This window comes from Thalassophryne amazonica, chromosome 5, assembly GCF_902500255.1.
Source record: "Thalassophryne amazonica chromosome 5, fThaAma1.1, whole genome shotgun sequence".
Taxonomy (NCBI): Eukaryota; Metazoa; Chordata; class Actinopteri; order Batrachoidiformes; family Batrachoididae; genus Thalassophryne; species Thalassophryne amazonica.
In genome coordinates this window covers 41,393,327-41,415,643 of record NC_047107.1, presented here as the reverse complement: position 1 = coordinate 41,415,643, position 22,317 = coordinate 41,393,327, and the positions used below count along the sequence as shown (strand labels likewise).

General features: G+C 42.8%; 1 long non-coding RNA gene across 1 annotated transcript in view; it reads left to right on the top strand.

Moving 5' to 3' along the window:
- The window catches only part of LOC117510372, a 548,589-nt gene extending 526,915 nt beyond the window's left edge, over positions 1-21,674 (top strand). The window contains exon 3 of the long non-coding RNA XR_004560703.1: positions 21,483-21,674. This is a non-coding gene — a long non-coding RNA (uncharacterized LOC117510372). The remainder of the gene's footprint in view (positions 1-21,482) is intronic.
- Positions 21,675-22,317: the final 643 nt, after the last annotated feature.

Genomic DNA, 22,317 nt, shown 5'->3' with positions numbered 1-22,317 from the left:
ATGGCTGCTCTCAAAGTGTTGGTATTGTCCATTGTCCAGGCGCTTTTTGTGTGCATATATTTGTTAACTTGTTAAAGTGACGACAAGAGAATAAGGCTCCTGATTGGATAGAATTTTAATAAGTACCGCCACCCAAAGGTTTGGCAGACTAATTACAACACATTTATACGGTTCGATGTGGATGGATTTTTTTTTTTAAACGACGTAGTGTGGATGAAGTTTTTTCCCCAAACTGAAAGGGTAAGATATTCGGTTTTACAAATACCTGACAATGTGTGTACATGGCCTTATGTCTGTGAAAGGCACTATATAAATAAATTTACTTACTTACTTACTAATATTGAGTGCACGTTTTACAACATCATAAAAGTTTTAAAACATGCAATTGCGATGACACTTCCAGGGCTCCGTAATAAAAATGGAATATTTACAAAAGCACATTTATCTTTAAACCAACACACGACACACGTCACATTAACGTGTTGGTTTACATAATGGATTACTGAACCAATCACTGTTTAGCACTTTTACCCAGAATGCTTTGCGGTCTGTGTTTGTTACAAAACCTCAGAATTAGTGCCTTATTCAACATTAAAAGATATATGTTATATTTTAACTTTGTACAAATGACAGAATTGACATTAATGGAGTTATTCTATCAGTATTTTCAAAAAACCTTAAGTTAGTATGACTTTATTTTTCAAGACCTCCGCCTGACCGGAGTGTTGAAATTGATAGGGAGCTGGCTTTATGGCTGCTCTCATTGTGTTACTGTGGTGAGAGCGCTGTTGTAAACAAGAGCTTCCAGCAGGGGCAGAATGTTGAAAGAAAAATGGTTATGATTAGCAAACAGTTGATTTCGTGGGTGCTCTCAGGACTTGTCTGTGCTGCTTCCTCCAGGGGGCAGCATGGTCAAACATTCTTGCTTATTCTTTAGGTCTTTTACTGCTTTTGATGCTTTCAAAAGCAATCGTGTTAAAAATCAATTTCAGCTCTTTAGTAACTGCAAATGTCCCATAGACAACACCGGAATTTATCGGTTATCGATTATCTGTAACTTCCAATGCATTTTTGTGTGGTTTATCGGTTTATCTTTATCAAAGATAACTTTTAAGTTATCTTATTATCTGTTATCGAAGTTAATTTTTTGGTTATCTGTGCCCACCACTGAGAAGGAGTCTCAAAAAGTCTTGTTGGTGTTTGTGCTTTTCTCCAGTTTCTGCAGTATATGACTCCCCCGTATGGGACTGCAGTCCGACGCAGGGTATTTCACTAGTGTCCATCTTGCATGGTCACTCACATTTTGAGAACTGCCTGCTCCAGACAGATTTATCACATAGTACCACACTAATTATAGTTGTTTATGATTGCTGTAAGTGAAGTTGAAGACATATTCAGTGGCTTTGATATGTTCTTGTACAGATCCCATGACTTGTTAAAAGAAAACTGGCTGTAAAAGTAATGATTTATACAAGCGTAAAGTATTCAGAGCACTTCACCTTTTCCACATTTTGATATGTGGATGTTATGTGGGGTTTACTCCTTATTCCAAAATGGAGTAAATTCATTTTCCCCTCAAAATTCTACTCACAACATCCCATAATGACAACATGAAAAATTTATTTTTGAAAGTTTTGCAAATTTATTAAAAATAATTTTAAAAAACTAAGCAATGACCTGTACATAAGTATTCACACTCTCTGCTCAATACTGTGTTGATGCACTTTTGGCAGCAATTTCAACCTCATGTCTTCTTGAATATGATGCCACAAGCTCGGTGCACCTATCTTTGGACAGTTTTGCCCATTCCTCTTTGCAGCACCTCTGAAGCTCCATCAGGTTGGATGGGGAGCATTGGTTCACAGCATTTTCAGATCTCTCTAGAGATGTTCATTCGGATTGAGATCTGGGCTCTGGTTGGTCCACTCAAGGACATTCACAGAGTTGTACTTAGGGTCATTGTCCTGCTGAAAAATGAACCATCACCCCAGTCTGAGGTAAAGCGTGCTCTGGAGCAGGTTTTCAACCAGGATGTCTTTGTATATTGCTGCATTCATTTTTCCCTCAATCCTGACTAGTCTCCCAGTTCCTGTCACTGAGAAACATCCCCACAGCATGATGCTGCCACCACCATGCTTCACAGTAGGGATGGTGCCTGGTCTCCTACAAACATGACACCTGGCATTCACACCAAAGAGTTCAATCTTTGTCTCATCAGACCAAAGAATTTTGTTTCTCATAGTCTGAGAGTCTTTCAGGTGTATTTTGCAAACTCCAGGTGGGCTTCCATGTACCTTTTACTAAGGAGTGACTTCCATCTGGCCGCTCTACCATACAGGCATGATTGATGTATTGATGCAGATATGGTTGCCCTTCTAGAAGGTTTTCTGCTCTCCACAGAGGAATGCTGGAGCTCTGACAGAGTGCCCATCGGGTTCTTGGTCACCTCCTGACTAAGGCCCTTCTCCCCCCATTGCTCAGTTTAGACGGGCGGTCAGCTCTAGGAAGAGTCCTCGTGGATCCAAACTTCTTCCATTTGCGGATGATGGAGGCCAATGTAATCATTAAGACCTTCAAAGCAGCAGAAATGTTTTTGTACCCTTCCCCAGATTTGTGCCTTGAGACAATCCTGTCTCAGAGGTTTACAGACAATCCCTTTGACTTCATGTTTGGTTTGTGCTCTGACATGCACTGTCAACTGTGGGACCATATATGTAGACGGGTGTGTGCCTTTCCAAATCATGTTCAATCACCTGAATTTACCCCAGGTGGACTCCAATTAAGCTGTAGAAACATCTCAAGGATGATCAGTGGAAATAAGTTTCAACTGAACTCAATTCTGAGCTTCATGGCAAAGGCTGTGAATACTTACGTATATGTGATTTCTTAGTTCTTTTTATTTTTAACAAAGTTGCAAAAATCGCAAATAAACTTTTTTACATTGTTATTGTGGGGAATAGTGTGTAGAATTTTGAGGAAAAAAATTCATCCATTTTGGAATAAGGCTGTAACATAACAAAATGTAAAAAAAAGTGAAGCACTGTAAATACTTTCCAGTTGCACTGTAAATGTGACTGTAATGACTAAATGGATGAATGTGATATTTTTGTTAAACTTCTTAATTAAAGCCAATAAGAACATTCTGATGTTTCAGTTCAAGTTCAGTTCTAGATATTGATAGTCCAATGCTGGTACAAAACACACACTCAAACAAGCAATTTTGTTGTCCAATCTGTCTTTCTTTTATTTTATGGTCATTGTGCATGCTGAAAGCTGCCAACATGGTCCAAAATAGAAAGTTCACTGGTCCTGAGTTTTTTTTTTTTTTTTTGGTGGGGGGTTTCTTCTTCGTCTTCTTCTTCTATTGTTCTCTGCATCTTCCTCTGTAGCATCATGGCCTCCCTCAACTAATCCAGAAACCTCCTTTTTGGCCTCCCTCTTCTCTTCCTACCTGGTAGCTCCATCCTCAGCATCTTTATGGCCTTTCTTTAGCCTTTGCCACATCTATTTTGACCTTATGCTGCATCTCCTTGTACTCATGCTTACTTTAATCATCTCTCTGACCTTTCCAATTCTATTTCATCAACCTCTTTCTCCTTAATCTTTCCTGAACTTTTTCATTCCACCACCAAGTTTTCTTGTCTTCCTTTCTCTGTCTAGATTTCACACCCAGTACCTTCCTAGCTGTCTCCCTCACCACATCTGCAGTGGTTGTTCAGTTGTCCCAAACCACTTCACCTCCATTAAGTGCCCGTCTCTCTTCCTCCAAAGTTATTCTACAAAAAAACCTGATGCTGTCTCACTACACTCTCTTCTGCCACAATATTTATGTTGCATCTCATAAATCTGTGTGCACCTTTTCTAATCTTATATGTCACCCAGTGCTCTTTCTTCTTCAAACAAGCATTCATGGCAGTCATTTCTCTCTTTTATTGCAAATTCTACCACCGTCTACACTTCCACATTCCTCTCCTTGATACCATGTTTACCCATAACGTCATGTCCTCTGTTCCCTTCACCAACATTCCCATTGAATTCAGTCACCACTCTTTAATCCTTAGTTACATTTTCTAACACCTGATATAATTCACTCCAGAAGTTTTCTTTCTCCTTCATCTCACAGCCTACCTGTGGGACATATGCAGTGATGACATTCATCACCCCTTTGATTTCCAATTTCACACTCATCACCCTGTCAGACACTTGCTTAACCTCCAACACACTCTTACTATGTTCTTCCTTTAGAATGACCCCAACACCAATTCTCTGCATCCACACCATGATACAACAGTTTGAATCTACCTCTGATTCTCTTGGCTTTACTTTCCTTCTACTTGGTCTGTTGTACACAGAGTATGTCTGCCTTTCTCCTCTCCCATTATACAGTATCAGCCAACTCTGTCCCTTTACCAGTTATACTGCCAACATTCAAACTCAGACTGTCATTTCTAATGTTCGTTCACCTTGATGCACAAATTTGATCCCCACACTGCTTTGCAATTCGTCATGCTATTGTGACCCCCTTTGTCTTGCTGGATGCCGCACTTTGTGCCACTGCACGTCGTGTTATATAAAATAATTATTTTGTAACAGATGATGCATTTGCTCTCGGAACTTGGCTGATGAAACCATCTCTCTTCACTTCAGAATCACAGAGGAATTATCTGCAGCTGCAGTTTTTCTCGTGTGCTTCACGAGGTGGAGAACACATTTGGAATCGTCTCAAAGGTAATTATTTATAATATTTACTTTGTAATGACTTGGTGAAACAGTTGCATTTTCACTCCTTATGAGTTAGATAATGTATCTGTAAAATTGTCTGTATTGTGGATGTAACATCTCATCTTAATCTTTCAGACGCGCTGCAACAATGAAACGCATTGACTCACAGTGACACACAGTGTTTTCGAATAGATTGTGCAATTTTCACATCTAGTTCACAAAATGAATGTGTGCCAGAGATTTTGAACATTTCAAAATTTTCTTTGTGCATTTGCATGCAACCGCACACAGCTCACTCACAGTTTGCAACAAGTATACTCTCTGGCATGCCAGCCTGCGTGCCAGTGCAGGGATCAAAATCATGCAAGTGTCAAGGTACCTTTCATCCTCTCCCACTCCCTCTGGACACATTCTCTGTCTTTTCTTCTTTGGCCAATTGTAGGCCAATTTCAGCTGGCACCCTATTGGATAACAGCATCAGAGGTGGCTGTTGTTAACCCAGTCATCGACCGATCAGGTATGGTATCTGATTTCTGATGTGCTTTAGACCAAAACTCTGAATACATTGGCTTGTGCACCTAATGTTGCTGAGATTTGAAAAAATATGCCATGGGTAGATGGAGTGTAGAACCCATTTGTAGAACCCAGAAGGGGGTCTACCATCCTCTTTTACTTGGGACTGGTACTCAGAACGCACTGGCTGGCATTATTGCAGACACACTCACTGACTGTCTGACTCCATTAATCCGATGATTGGCCTACTAATCAAAGGGAATCACAGTCTTAATGCTGCTGTTTAGTGCTCCATATAGTCTTAAGTTTCTTCACTGGAAAAACAGCCAAAAACTGCATCAGAAATGGAGTAACTGACATGGAAGTTACTTACCTCTGATTATATGTCTTATGCAGCCTTCTGACAAGGTCTTGTCTGTGATGTGTCAGACTTTCATAGGCAGAAAATGGCTGTGGCTCAGAAGAAAAGTAGTTGCATTTGCAAGCACTTTTATCCAAAGCTTACAATCACATTTGCTTAACAACACATGCACTCTATGAGCAGTATAGGAGTTGTCATATTGCTTGAGGTTACAGAGAAATGAGCAGGCAGGGACCAATTCATTTACAATTCAAGAAAATAACAACCTACTGTACCACCTGAGCCAAAGTCCTCCTTGTCATTGCCATGGCTACTGCCCTACCCTTGTGTACAAGTGAGTCAACCGCAGTCAATGAACATTCCAACACCAGGTCATCCTGCTTTGTGCAGGTATGCATGTGCAGATGAGCTATACAGATTTCACATTTAGGCAGTGTTTTACTTCTGCACAACTGCATCTCTGCATTGGCCAGTGGTAATACCGAGATGAGTGTACTGGGTAATTAAACAATGCAGGGACATTTTTACTCTGACATACATCTCTGCCAACTCTCAATGGCTTGTCATATGTACAGCATATGGAGAGAGGTTCACTGAAATTCCAGCATATGGACTTCCCAGATAAGTTTTTTTTTTTTCATTTGTAACATATGAGCAAGCAGAGCAGTTACCTCAATGGGACATGAGTCAGGTTGCCAATATGAAAACCCAGATAGAGTCCCAGTCACGGTACCTGTCAATGGGCATTGGACAAGACACTTCATCTGCATTGTCCCAGTCCACCCAGCTAAAAATGGATACCAGCCTTGGCTGGGCAAGTTATCAGGGATGGACTAGTGTCTCATCCGCAGTTGAGTCATAGCTTTTCATATGCTTCACACTATGGTATCCACACATACTGTGGGCATTGGAACCAATGAGCATCAAGGCCTATACAGTCAGGCTCATATGTAAGAGGACAGTGACAATTTTCTGTAATCTGCCTATGAACACCATAATAGTGGATTTGAAATGGAAACAATCAAGATGTGCTTGTCATGCAGATTGTTAGCTTTAATTCAAGAGGTTAAAAAAATATTGCATTATCCATACAGAAATATGCCTGTTTGTATTAATAGTGCCTCCATTTTGGAGCGCCTTGGGGCAACTGTTTGTTGTGATTTGGCGCTATACAAGAAAAAAGTTGATTGATTGATTGATTGATTGATTTTCAGAGTCCATAAATCAATCAGTAAATCAGTTTGGAATCAACAGTTCTCAAAAACTGAGTGCAAGAAGGAAAATAGTGACGGAAGCCATGAAGGCACCCAGATGACTCTGAAGGACTGACTGACTTCTGTGGTTGTGATTAGAGAGACTGTGCATAGCATAACTTTTGTCTGTTGTATCACCAGTTATACAGCTTCATAAGTGTAAACTTTCTTCACCTATATTTTCTGCCATGGGCATGTGGCATTGCTCCCAGTGATGTTGAAAAACTGGAAAAGCAAACAATCATGCAACATACATCATAGTACGCAACATGTTGACACATACCTGTGTACTGATCAAATGCACACAAACACTATTATATGCATGGAGATGTTCCCACAGAGCATCCTTGCAATCAGTGTTGCACAAAACAAGTCCTCCAGTTTAATTTGTAATCTAATACACCTTGTTTTTTTAAAAAAAAGCAATCTGTTATAGCCAATGACTATTCAGCTTATCCCTCTTGTCTTCTGAGACAAGACTGAGATAATTGTCCTGTAATGTGGTCGAGGGTGCAAGGCAGAGAGAGAGACTGAATGAGGCAGAGAGCAGAGGGTCAGGGCCCATCTCCTCATCGAAAATAGCTTCTAAATGGGAAAAGCAACAGCCCCATTATTAGGCCCTCCAGGTTGACAGGAGAGAATGCAGAGGCCGGTTTACATTTGCTGCTGATATTCAGAATGAGGGACCGTAGGGAGGAGGAGAAGGACGAAAAGATGGAAGGAATGGGAAAAGAAATAAATTACCAGGATGGCCCAGGCAGTGCAAGGCAGGTAATCGAAGTTGACAGTCCAGTCTGCCACACAGTTAATTTGAGCCTGAGCCCAGGTCCCTTCCACTATCCATACTTATACACGGCACGATCTGTCTGCATAGGTTCAGGCCCAGACACCATCTCTCTCTCTCTGGCAGTAGTATAATGTCGTCAGCAAGATAGAAGCAGCCATGTCTCTCCTGGTAGGTGCGCACTCCTTGTCCTTATTTTCCCTATACTTTAATTTTCCACCGAGAAATATTGAATTTTGGGCAGGGTGATAGTGTACCTGTCACTGATAGGACGTCATCTCTAACTCCCTCTGACAGGTGCACCATTATATCAGCAAGGGAAAATAATCCCCCCCTGCTTTAAGAACAGCAAATTTCAAACCTTTGGTTGGTGGTTGCAAAAGAGCAGAACAGGAAGGCCTCTTACCTAAATCTGCTCTGATCTCTTAATGAAAAACATTATTTACAAAGCTGATTGCTTTTTCAAAGCCAACACATGAGTGTTTCTGGAGTGTTTTTAGAAAATTCATTTTTGGTGAACATCTCGGTGTATACGCATGGATATGTACAGTATGTGATGTCATAACACAAAGATTTAAATAGTGTAAATGATCTGCAGATGAACTGCACCCGATAACTTACCCCTGTGTGAAACTTCAAATTATTTCTTCGTTATTCAACACATAACTCAAATTGAAAATACATGTACGTATATACACGAGGTCTCTTAGATAATAAACCGACCCTTTTATTTTTTTTTTTAACTATATGGATTTGAATGACATGCGATTACACCAATCATGCTTGAACCCTCGTGCGCATGCGTGAGTTTTTTCACGCGTGTCGGTGACGTCATTTCCCTGTGGGCAGGCCTTGAGTGAGATGTGGTCCCGCCCTCTCGGCTGAATTCCTTTGTTTCACACGCTGCTCGAGACGGCGCGCGTTGCTTTATCAAAAATTTTTCTGGACCTGTGAGGAATATCCGAGTGGACACTATTCGAGAAATTAAGCTTGTTTTCTGTGAAAAGTTTAACGGCTGATGAGAGATTATGGGGTGTTTCTGTCGGTGTAAGGACTTCCCACGGAGCGGGACGTCCTGCAGCGCTTCCAGGCGCTGTCGTCGGCCTGTTTCGAGCTGAAAACATCCTAATTTAAGGCTTAATTCACCCAGGACATCGTGAGAGAACAGAGAAGATTCAGAAGAGGCCGGCATGAGGAATTTATGCGGACATTCCACTGTTTAAGGACATTTTTTTAATGAAAGACGTACGCGCAAATTCGCCGAGTCGTTTCCGTGACGACTCGGCAAATCTGTGTGCACCGCGACAGGAAAAACACCTCCGTGTTGAAAACCATTTGTAGAATTCAGGCGGCTTTTAATGGCTTTCAACAAGTGAGTACCTGAGAAATTGTTTAACAGCTTGGGCATGTTCCAACTTGCCCGTTAAGATTTCCAACGGAGGTGTTTTTCCTGCCGCGACCCCCCGCGGTCGGGTCCAGCCCGACATGCGACTCTGCCCGCACGTTCTTTCATTACAAAATGACCATTAACAATGGAATGTCCGAATAAACTCCTCATGCCGACTTCTTCTGAAAGTTCTCTGTTCTCTGACGACTTACTGCGTCAACAGAGCCTGAAATGTGGAAGTTTTCAACTTGAAACGGCGCGACGCTGCCGCCTCGAAGCGCAGATCGCCGTCAGGCGCCGTGGACCGTCCTTAAAGCGACACTACCAGACCAAAATCTCTCATCAGCCGTTAAAATTTTTACCGAAAACCAGCTGAATTTATTGAATGGTGTCCACTCAGTTGTGCCTTACAGTTTTGAAAAATTTTTTATCAAACAAAGCAACAGTCTCTGAGCCATTCCTAAACAATGAAAAAAATCGACGAGCGGGTGGACGACTCCTCACTCAAAGACTGCCCACAGGCGAATGACGTAACCGACAGGTGTGAAAAAACTCTCGCATGCCCACGAGGGTTCAAGCATGTCTGATGTAATCACACGTGATTCAAATCCATATGGTTTTTGAAAAAAATAATAACGTCGGATACTTTTCTAATAGACCTCGTATATATATATATATATATATATATATGTGTGTGTGTGTGTGTGTATGTATGTATGTATATATATATACAGTGAGGAAAATAAGTATTTGAACCCTTGGCAGAAGAGCACCCCCAGAGTATGATGTTTCCACCCCCATGCTTCACGGTTGGGATGATTTTCTTGGGGTTGTTCTCATCCTCTAAACATGGTAAGTGGAGTTGATTCCAAAAAGCTCTATTCTGGTCTCATCTGTCCACACAACCTTCTCCCATGCCTCCTCTGGATCATCCAGATGGTCACTGGTGAACTTCAAACGGGCCTGGACATGTGCTGGCTTGAGCAGGGGGACCTTGCTGCCCTGCAGGATTTTAAACCATGACAACATCATGTGTTGCTAATGTAATCTTTGTGACTGTGGTCCCAGCTCTCTTCAGGTCATTGACCAGGTCCTCCTGTGTAGTTCTGAGCTTTCTCAGAATCATCCTTACCCCACAAAGTGAGATCTTGCATGGAATCCCAGACCGAGGGAGATTGTCAGTCATCTTGTGTTTCTTCCACTTTCTAATAAATAATCATAACAGTTGTTGTCTTCTACCACGCTGCTTGCCTGTTGTCCTGTAGCCCATCCCAGTCTTGTGCAGGTCTACAGTTTTGTCCCTGGTGTCCTTAGACAGCTCTTTGGTCTTTGCTATGGTGGACAGGTTGGAGTGTGATTGATTGAGTGTGTGAACAGGTGTCTTTTATACAGGTAACAAGTTCAAACAAGTGCAATTAATTCAGGTAAAGAGTGCAGAATAAGGGCTTCTTAAAGAAAAATAAACAGGTCTGTGAGAGCCAGAATTCTTGGTGGTTGGTAGGTGTTCTTATTTGCAGCAGTAACATACAAATAAATTATTAAAAAATCATACATTGCGATTTCCGGATTTTTTTTTTTTTTTTAGATTATGTCTCTCACAGTGGATGTGCACCTAAGATGAAAATTTCAGACACCTCCATGGTTTCTAAGTGGGAGAACTTGCAAAACCGCAGGGTGTTCAAATACTTATTTTCCTCACTGTATATATATATATATATATATATATATATATATATATATATATATCCATCCATCCATTTTCTTCCGCTTTATCCGGAGTCGGGTCGCGGGGGCAGCAGCTGAAGCAAAGCCGCCCAGACCTCCCGATCCACACACACCTCCCCCAGCTCCTCCGGAGGAACCCCAAGGCGTTCCCACGCCAGCCGAGAGATGTAGTCCCTCCAGCATGTCCTGGGTCTTCCCCGGGGCCTCCTCCCAATGGGACGTGCCCGGAGCACCTCTCCAGCGAGGCGTCCAGGGGGCATCCGAAAAAGATGCCCGAGCCACCTCAACTGACTCCTTTCGATGTGGAGGAGCAGCGGCTCGACTCCGAGCTCCTCCCAAGTGACCGAGCTCCTCACCCTATCTCGAAGGGAGCGCCCAGCCACCCTTGTCCTTTGCAACAACGTTAAAGGCAAACTATATGTATTACTGTTAATGGAGGTAGAACATTTCCGTTGCCTTCTATTACCATGCACCTGTTTTGTGGAATGATCTCCCTATGGAGATAAAATGGTCTCATTCTGTAGAGACATTCAAGAATTAAGATGCATTTATTCTCCCTTTCATATGGCTAGCATCCTGGCATAGTATGGAACTGTGCGTCCTATCCTTTTAAATGTATTTTATTAGTAATGGAACAGGTCTCAGCCTCAACGGTATCTAAATTCTGGGTCTGTTAGTGAAGCTTAGGGCTCATGGCCGGCGATCACATTAGTATTTTCTCTGCTTTCCTGATGATTTAATGATGATGAATTAAACCTTAGGTGTGGTTTTTCCGGTCGACTGACTCTGCTCTTTTTGTCTCTATCTGAAATGTGGAAATGCGTGGGAATGGAAATGCGTGGGATGGTGTCTGTTGACAACGGGATGCTGGACTGTACGCGAGATGCCATGCCTGAAGCTGTTGCAGCAGATGTGTTCAATTCCTGTTTTCTGTTTCTTCAGCTCTGTAAAACTTTGTAAAAACCTTGTAACTGTTATACCCCCATCACAAATAGAATGAGGCAGAATAGCATTAGAATGATGATTCAACCCACATCCGAAAAGGGTCCAGTTGCAGTTCAAAAGTGTTTTGACAGCCATTTGCGAGAGTCCACAGTTGGACAAACTTGGCCGGCGGCCCTGAGTGTGATGCACATGTTCAAAACACTCTGGGCGCCGCCGAGATGGGACACCTATCCGACCGTGGTCCATGTGCAATCTGAACACCATCTGACCGCAATTTACATATTCTGATGGAGGAAAACAGGATCTGAAACCACTTCAGATGGATCTGGCATGCCAAAGCATGCCGGTATGACCCCTTGGAGCACAAAGGAACTTTTTGATATGTACAGTGGGGCAAATAAGTGTTTGATCCACTGTCGATTTTGCAAGTTTTCCTACCTACAAAGAATGGAGAGGTCTGTAATATTTATCGTAGGTACACTTCAACTGTGAGAGATGGAACCTGAAAAAAAAATTTGAAGAATTACATTGTTTTATTTTTAAATAATTAATTTGCATTTTATTGCATGAAATAAATATTTGGTCACCAACCAGCAAGAATTCTGGCTCTCACAGACCTGTTAGTTCTTCTTCAAGAAGACCTTCTATTCTGCACTGTTTATCTGTATTAATTGCACCTGATTGAACTTGTTACCTGTATAAAAGACACCTGTCCACACACTCAATCAATCACACTCCAACCTATCCACCATGGTCAAGACCAAAGAACTGTCTAAGGACACCACAGACAAAACTGTAGACCTGCACAAGGCTGGAATGGGCTACAGGACAACAGGCAAGAAGCTTGGTGAAAAGGCAACAACTGTTGGCACAGTTCTTAGAAAATGGATGAAACACATGATGACTGTCAGTCTTCCCCGGTTTTGGGCTCCATGCAAAATCTCACCTCGTGGGGTAAGGATGATTCTGAGAAAGTCCAGAACAACACAGGAGGACCTGGTCAATGACCTGAAGAGAGCTGGGACCACAGTCACAAGATTGCATTAGTAACACACAACGCCGTCATGGTTTACAATCCTGCAGGGCAGCAAGGTCCCCCTGCTCATGCCAGCACATGTCCAGGCCAATTTGAAGTTCACCGGTGACCATCTGGATGATCCAGAGGAGGCATGGGAGAAGGTCATGTGGTCAGATGAGACCAAAGTAGAGCTTTTTGGCATCAAGTCGCCATGTTTGGAGCATGACAACAACCCCAAGAACACTGTCCCAACCATGAAGCATGGGGGTAGAAACATAATTTTGGGGGGTGTTTTTCTGCAAAGGGGACAGGACGACTGCACTGTATTGAAGGGAGGATGGATGGGGTCATGTCCCTCCTTACCTCAGTAAAAGAGCATTGAAGATGGGTCGTGGCTGGGTCTTCCAGCATGACAATGACCCCAAACACACAAGAGGGGCTCCGTAAGAAGCATTTCAAGGTCCCGGAGTGGCTGAACCAGTCTCCAGACCTGAACTCAATAGAAAATGTTTGGAGGGAGCTGAAACTCCAAACCTGAAAGATCTGGAGAAGATCTGTATGGAGGAGTGGAACAAAATCCCTGCTGCAGTGTGCAAACTTGGTCAAGAACTACAGGAAATGTCTGAGCTCTGTAACAGCAAACAAAGTTTTCTGTACCAAATATTAAGGTCTGTTTTCTAGTGGATCAAATACTAATTTCATGCAATAAAATGCAAATTAATTATTTAAAAATCATACAATGTGATTTTCTGATTTTTCTTTTCTTTTTTTTAGATTCTGTCTCTCACAGTTGAAGTGTACCTATGATAAAACTTACAGACCTCTCCATTCTTTGTAGGTGGGAAAATGTGCAAAATCAACAGTGGATCAAATACTTATTTGCCCCACTGTATGTGGTTTGCTTCATCATGTACAGCAGCAGTGCCCATGCTCGGTTCTTGAGATCTGTAATCCGATGTTCAGTACTGGCAGGAACTGTGCAAAGGGAGGAACACAGCGCTCCTTTGCACTTCGTCCCATGTTTGCCATCCAGACGTTTGGACATTGGGCAGTCTTCAGCGCCTTTTATGGCCATCTGACAGCAGTCTGTGTCATCTCCCTGTTTACATACGGTTTGGATCCCATCATGCAGGTGTGGACGAGGTAATCTGGATGCGTTCTGACACTGCTGACCACGCCTGTGTTCCTCCTGACTTCTGCCGATTATGGCAGTATTTGCTGTGTCGGGCTGGTTCCTATCATCAGAGGGAGTTTTCCTTACCACTGTCAACTGTGTGCTTGCTGTAGGGGTTGGTAAGGTTAGACCTTTCTTGTGTTTTGGTTTGGTGCTATACGAGGTCTATTAGAAAATTATTTTTTTCAAAAACCATATGGATTTGAATCACGTGTGATGGTGTCAGACAATCTTGAACCCTCATGCACATGCGTGAGTTTTTCCACGCCTGTCGGTTTCATCATTCGCCTGTGAGCAGGCTTTGAGTGAGGAGTGGTCCACCCCCTCAGCGGATTTTCATTGTCAGGAAATGGCGGAATGATTTGGGCTTTTTTTCCATCAGAATTTTTTCAGAAACTGTTAGAGACTGGCAGGTGGAAACCATTCGAAAAATGTATCTGGCTTTCGGTGAAAATTTTACAGGCTTCACAGAGAATAATTACTGTTACTACAGCTTTAAGGCGGCACCACCGCGACGCACGAAGCCTCCGCTCCTCTTTCCATGACAAAAACTCCTGTAACAGTGGAATGTGCCGTTCATTTCCAAACTGGACGCTGTGTTTTATCCGGGACGTCGTCTGACTAGCACAGGAATTGTGAAAAGATGTGGACATCAGCACTTTTTCGGCACATTGAGACAGACGTGCGGAGAAATTCCGCGCATCGCGGCGGTGCCGCATGGCGCAAAGCAACGCCGTGATGAAGCCTCACGGGACATGTTCTGGCATGTCCAGGCAAATCCACAATTTCTCAGATAATCACTCGATGGAAAAACCACCGACAGCTGTCTGAACACCATGTCAAAGCCGTCCTGTGAGACCAAAATGGAGGTGTTCCTTTGTCTCGCTCCATCGGCAAATCAGTTGTGATGCGCGAAGCCTCCGCTCGGCTTTCCATGACAAAATCTCTTGTTAAAAGTGAAATCTGCCGGAAAATGGTTGATGTCCAGCTCTTGTGATAACCAGAGAAAGTGCACACAACGGTCCCGGCTCCACAGAGCCATCCATTTAGAAATGATCCGGTGGTTTGTGGCTCTCGATGGCGGCACGGAGCGCAGCGCGCCGAGCGCCCTTAAAGCTGTCCTTAAAGCTGTAGTAACAGTCCTTATTCTCTGTGAAGCCTGTAAAATTTTCACCGAAAGCCAGATAAATTTTTCGAATGGTTTCCAGCTGCCAGTCTCTAACAGTTTCTGAAAAAATTCTGATGGAAAAAAAGCCCAAATCATTCCACCATTTCCTGACAATGAAAATCCGCTGAGGGGGTGGACCACTCCTCACTCAAAGCCTGCTCACAGGCGAATGACGCAACCGACAGGCGTGGAAAAACTCACGCAAGCACACGAGGGTTCAAGCTTGTCTGACGCAATCACACGTGATTCAAATCCATATGGTTTTTGAAAAAAATAATAAGGTCGGAGACTTTTCTAATAGACCTCATATAAATGTGATAAATTAATTAAATACAATTTTCAGTGAGCTAATACATGTCACAGACAGGCATCAAAACATGCAATAAAGTTCTACCAAATACCCCCTTGGACACCAGGGTGATTTAATCAAAATAACAACTACGACAATAATTGTAATAATAATCTGCTCTTTCTGTGTCTGTAGTTTTGAGTAGAAAGGAGCTGCTGCTTGATGCACCTCCTCAGTTGTCCATATATGGATGTAGTAGTTATCCAAATATGGATATACTGACATATGTCATGAAAGTCTCAAACAAGTTCGATCATGTCATAGAGCTGTTTGGCAGAAAAGCTAGAGGCCAGAGTTACCATATAGTGTATGTTTTGTAACTGTGTCTAAATGGGGAGTTGTCCACCATTACCAAAGAGTGCAAAAAAACTGCAACACAAAATGTTTTAAAGTCCCATGTACACTCAACAAAAATATAAACGCAACACTTTTGGTTTTGCTCCCATTTTGTATGAGATGAACTCAAAGATCTAAAACCTTTTCCACATATACAATATCACCATTTCTCTCAAATATTGTTCATAAACCAGTCTAAATCTGTGATAGTGAGCACTTCTCCTTTGCTGAGATAATCCATCCCACCTCACAGGTGTGCCATATCAAGATGCTGATTAGACACCATGATTAGTGCACAGGTGTGCCTTAGACTGCCCACAATAAAAGGCCACTCTGAAAGATGCAGTTTTATCACACAGCACAATGCCACAGATGTCGCAAGATTTGAGGGAGCGTGCAATTGGCATGCTGACAGCAGGAATGTCAACCAGAGCTGTTGCTCGTGTATTGAATGTTCATTTCTCTACCATAAGCCGTCTCCAAAGGCGTTTCAGAGAATTTGGCACTACATCCAACCAGCCTCACAACCGCAGACCACGTGTAACCACACCAGCCCAGGACCTCCACATCCAGCATGTTCACCTCCAAGATCGTCTGAGACCAGCCACTCGGACAGCTGCTGAAACAATCAGTTTGCATAACCAAAGAATTTCTGCACAAACTGTCAGAAACCGTCTCAGGGAAGCTCATCTGCATGCTCGTCGTCCTCATCGGGGTCTCGACCTGACTCCAGTTCGTCGTCGTAACCGATTTGAGTGGGCAAATGCTCACATTCGCTGCCATTTGGCACGTTGGCGAGGTGTTCTCTTCACGGATGATGCGAAGGAGATGTGTTGCACTGCATGAGGTAAATGGTGGTCACACCAGATACTGACTGGTATCCCCCCCAATAAAACAAAACTGCACCTTTCAGAGTGGCCTTTTATTGTGGGCAGTCTAAGGCACACCTGTGCACTAATCATGGTGTCTAATCAGCATCTTGGTATGGCACACCTGTGAGGTGGGATGGATTATCTCAGCAAAGGAGAAGTGCTCACTATCACAGATTTAGACTGGTTTGTGAACAATATTTGAGGGAAATGGTGATATTGTGTATATGGAAAAAGTTTTAGATCTTTGAGTTCATCTCATACAAAATGGGAGCAAAACCAAAAGTGTTGCGTTTATATTTTTGTTGAGTATATATAATTTACACATAATTTCAACGATAACACAGATTTGTGTCAACACAAAGTAAATTAGTCCACCATGCCATCTTTTGTGAATGAGGTTCCATTATTTTTCTGATTGTAGCACAGTTTTCACCAAAACATTGTTGAACAACAGTAATGGTAACAGCCATTGTGAAGCCTGGCCTTGACTGATCCACTGGAAATGGAAATTCTATTTGTGATCTGCCTGTTTGGTTTGGTAAAATGCTAAATAGACTGCATTTATTTAGCGCTTTTCCATCTGCATCACACGCACAAAGCACTTTACAATAATGCCTCACATTCACCCTGATGTCAGGGTGCTGCCATACAACGCGCTCACTACACACCGGCACCAATTAGGGGATTAAGGACCTTGCCCAACGGCCCTTGGTGATTTTCTGGTCAGGCTGTGGTTTGAGCCAAGGATCCTCTGGTATCAAGCCCAACACTTAACCACTAGACCATCACCTCTGATGGATTTGAATCACATGTGATTCAAATCCATATGGTTTTTGAAAAAAATAAAAAGGTCAGATACTTTTCTAACAGACCTCATAAATATAATAAAGGTGTTGTGAACGTGTAGTGACACGGACCCACAACAGGGGGCGTTAATGAACGGACAATGGATGAGCCAAAAAGTAACAATTTAATGTTGTGAATTGCACAACGAAATACAGACAATCACAGAATTTGTATGCAATCAATATACAAAGGTGACGTGTGGGCAGGCTTGAGGATAGAAGACGTCTGTCCAGAGAAGAGCCGGATCCCACACAGCTTCCACCGCCAGCGGATCTGAAGAACACCGGAGCCGCCAAGTCCCGAGTCCCAGGGGGCCACCGTCTCCAGCTGTCAGACCAGGTACTGCTGGCAGAAACAGAAACAGTTAATGGTGGGTGTGAGAAGACACACCCAATAATCGTCCCTTGCTCAGTTCCTCCGGGAGTGAGAACCTCCACCTCCAGATACAATGTCACCCGTGCAGCTCCTGTTGGTCTCCTTCCTGGATGGAGTGAGAGGCGAAGACCGTCGTCCTCTCACTGTCCGCCAATCCAGCCTTCAATAGACCCCGCAGGAATATGGCTGCACACAGACCACTGTTTTCAGACAACGAATAAACACAGCAGAGAAAATTACCTCGAGTGGTAGATGATTTCTCGGCGAGGAGGTGGAGTTGCAGTCCGGCCTTTATAGTGATGGTGATGAGTGACAGCTGGTGCTGATAAGTGACAGCTGTCACTCCCAGCGGCTCCGACGCCCTCTCGTGCTTGGAGCCCGCACTCCAAGCAGGGCGCCATCTGGTGATGGTGGGCCAGCAGTACCTCCTCTTCAGCGGCCCACACAACAAAATGATTTCAACATGTTAAATGTTGTGAAACTGCTGAATAGGATTATGTTATGGAATATTTCACAAGCGCATTATTATCATGGAATTCCAGTGATTATGTTATTTTATATTATTTCATATGGATGGATGGAAAACTTTAAATTGACCATAGGTGTGCATGTGAATGTGTTTGCGTCTATAGTATGTGGTCCTGTGTCAGACTCCTGTCCAGGGTGTACCCTGCCTCACACCCAGTGACTGCTGGGGTGGGCTCCAGTCCCCGTGACCCCTAATTGGAGTAAGCAAGTGTAGAAAATGGATGGATAGGTGCACCTACATACATACAGTACATGCATGCATGCATAGAAAATCAGTTCCTTCAACTTCTCCCTTGTTTTCCCTTGGGGTCACCACAGCAAATCCAAGGTGGATTTGGCACAAGTTGTGATGTCAGATGCCCTTCTTGATGCAAGTCCACATTTCTTGGAGAATGGACAGTGGTGACCTTGAACTGTGAACCTTTCACACTTGAAGCAAGCATACTAAGTACTGGCCATCGCCCTCTTATGTATATATAGATGTCATTTTAAATGATGTGTTGTTATCTTTAACTGGTCTTTGTTTTTTACTTGAAAAGTAATCAAAATACTCATTTGTGATCTAAAATATTAATAGCAGCTGCTCTGAAGTTATTACAGCTGAAGTAAGCGCATGACTTGAGCATTTTTACTCCCAAAATGCAGGTAAATACACCAGCCTTAAGTCAACATCCGTGTATATTGTGCACATAGTGCATCTGATTTGCTAAAACATTCACCCTGTTTGGCGATGGCGGCTCATCTCCTTGTCATCACACAGTCACACGATAATTTTACCCTCGTGCTTTTTTATATACAGCACTTTGTTTCAGGTCTATGTTTTATTTAAAGCAGGAGAGTTTCTTCATGCATGACCATAGAATTGTGGAATTTTGAGGATATTTAATTTGAAACACCAACTATATTTTTAAGTGTGAAATGTTTTGATAACAACTGATTTTGTACAATATGACATTTTTAAGGTTTTTACATTTCATCAAATACATAGACTATTTCAGCATTATATAAATTTTGTATCAAGACAATGTGATCAGTGCTAAATTTGCTGCTGAGAGAAAATTCTGGACCATTTTATTAAATGCACCAAAGGACCCGCTCCTATCTATCAGACCATGTTACAGCTGAGGATGTAACCAATCTAATTTCACTCATTCTGTCCTCATTGTTAAGGTTGGGAATGCCCAGTGGCCCCTCAATCTACTGTACCCTTGATGACATCAACCCCTCTAGTCCCTCATCCCTGCAACCACTTGACATTTCTATCGACATTTCCCACAGTGCTCTCACATTAAAGGCCATGACATTTCATTTGCACACAAAGTTGATTAAAGTGCACCCTTATGGTCTAAAGAAAAGGGGGTCTAGGCCATTTTTGTACCCCCTACTTTGGGGAAAATGAGAATAGATGAAGAAATAAATAGAAGAGCTGCTGATAGGGGAGGATTTTGGAAACCTCTTTACTGGTGTTCTGTGTAAAGACACGATAATTAAGCAGAGATGGAATTTCATTTTTCCATTGTGAAATGTGTCCGTTTTCTATTTGAAGTAGTGCGCTAAGAAACAAATTTCTTCTGCAGATTAGTTGTACTTCCTGCACACCTTGAGAGAAATATTTTTAACTGAGATTTTCTCCTTACAATTTCTCTTAACGCAGATGTAATTTGATCTGAATCATGCTGAATTCAGAGTACATCACTGGCAGGTCAGATTTATGTCTGTGTCAGGACACCTGCACGATGCTTCTGCTTCTGATGTGTTAGTCCCAGCTGGACTTGTAAGGTCTGACTCCAGGCCAGGTCTCACCTGCCAGCTCCTATTGGGCCCTCCACCTGTACACTGGCCTGGGGCCTGTCACTGATGGGCAGCCTGCCTTCCATTCTAAACGACCGCCTTCCAAAAACATTCACTCGTGCCTATTGTCATCTGCCTAAAATAGCTTGTGACAAGTCACTGAGATGTTTATTTCTTTATTCAGCTAATGTTTCACCCTTGATGTCGAGTGTGACGTGTACGAGATCTGTTAGAAAAGTATCGGACCTTTTTATTTTTTTCAAAAACCTGATGGATTTGAATCACGTGTGCTTGCATGAGCCAACCTTGAGCCTTCGTGCGCATGCGTGATTTTTTTCATGCCTGTCGGTTGCGTCATTCGCCTGTGAGCAGGCTTTGAGTGAGGTGTGGTCCACCCCTCTCGTCTCGTCTAAGAGTTGCATGTCCTGTGAGGCTTCAACACGGTGGCGCTTTTGCTGCGCCATCAGCTTCGTGCCGATGAATTTCGCTGCAGCGCTTTTCATGGCAAAATCTTCTGTCACAGTGGAATGTGCCGAAAAAGTGCTGATGTCCACCTCTTCCGCAATTTCTCGGATAGTCACACGACGGTCCCACATCACCACAGCGTTCACTTTGGAATGATCTGGTCATTTCAGCATGTTGATGGCCGACCGGAGCGCGGCGCGCTCTCCCCCGTTATGCAGCCGTCTTTAAACCAGTTGTACTGCTACTTAATCTGTGTGATGCCCATAGGATCGTCACCGAAAGCCGTCTGAATAATCCGAATGGTTTCCACCTGACTGTCGCACAGTTTCTGGCAAAATTTGATGCAGTTGCGCTGCTCCAGTCGTTCCGCCATTTCCTTGCAAAGAAAAAACGAGAGACTCCACCCATCCTCACACAAAGGCTGCTTACAAGCAAATGACGCAACCGACAGTCGTGAAAAAAATCACACATGCGCATGAAGGTTCAAGGTTGGCTCATGCAAGCACACATGATTCAAATCCATCAGGTTTTTGACAAAAATAAAAAGGTCAGATACTTTTCTAACAGACCTCGTATATAGCATCTGTTTTTTAATTTATTAAGTCTTTATTGGTATTACATGAGAATGAAAACTAAAATACCATTCCCACACATTGGAAGACCCAGGGCATCTCTCAAGAAATTCTGCCAATATTTAGCCAATATTACATTCATCGGGCTCACCCGGTTAGTGCCAGACGGTGTCAGATAAGTTCCATCTTGTGCGCAACTCGTACTGCAAATCTCAAATTGACATCATTGCCACATGTGTATTACTGATTTGAAAACAAGAAAGCATTGTATGCATGTGTAAAATAATTAAAGCTATAGGGCCACCCACATTTTACTAAACTGACAAATTTAGTTTCTCCTGAAATCTAGACATTATAATGTAGGTTTATTTTAGAGATGTCTTGTAAAATTACAGCTCATTTTAATCAAGACAACATATTTAGGGGGAAATTCCATAACAAATATTTTGTTTACCTTTTAACGGCGCCTGCTGGAGGATGTGTGTGTGCTCATGCATGAGCTTTTGAAAGACCAGAAGGTACCTTGATGCCATACGTCTTGATGCCATATGTCTTGTCAGTTTGCAAAAACAGCATTTTTCATTTTTCAAGTGTTTGTTTCTCACTAGTCTTTTACATAATATATGAAAAACAGATTAGATTAAGACATAAACACCCCAGTTTTGGAGCATTTTCCACCATGTTGGATAAGGAGCCAGAGAGAGACCAGCCAGTTACATTACTGTACCTCTCTACTCTGATTGGCTACCACCATGTGCTACCCATAATGCTTTGCACAATTCTGGGGAAGCCCCCCATGTGATCTGTGATGTCACTGTCAGCCTCAACCATGATCTCAACCGTTGCTGCCATCAGTAGCTCGAGGCCATCTGTTCTTTTGAAATTTTTCCCTTCATGGAACTTTTTATAATTTTTTTCTAGACAATGTGAATTTTGATCGTATTGGTAATATGATATTATGGATCCCCTAGTTAAAGCTAATAAATGGCAGGGGTGGTGGCCAAGCGGTTAGTGTGTTTGGTTTCAGTGCAGAAGAAATCAAACCCTACCTCTGCCACATTTCTCCGTGTAATGTGGAGTTTGGTCACGAAGGGCACCTGGTGGAAAACTGATGCCAATATAACATGCAGATC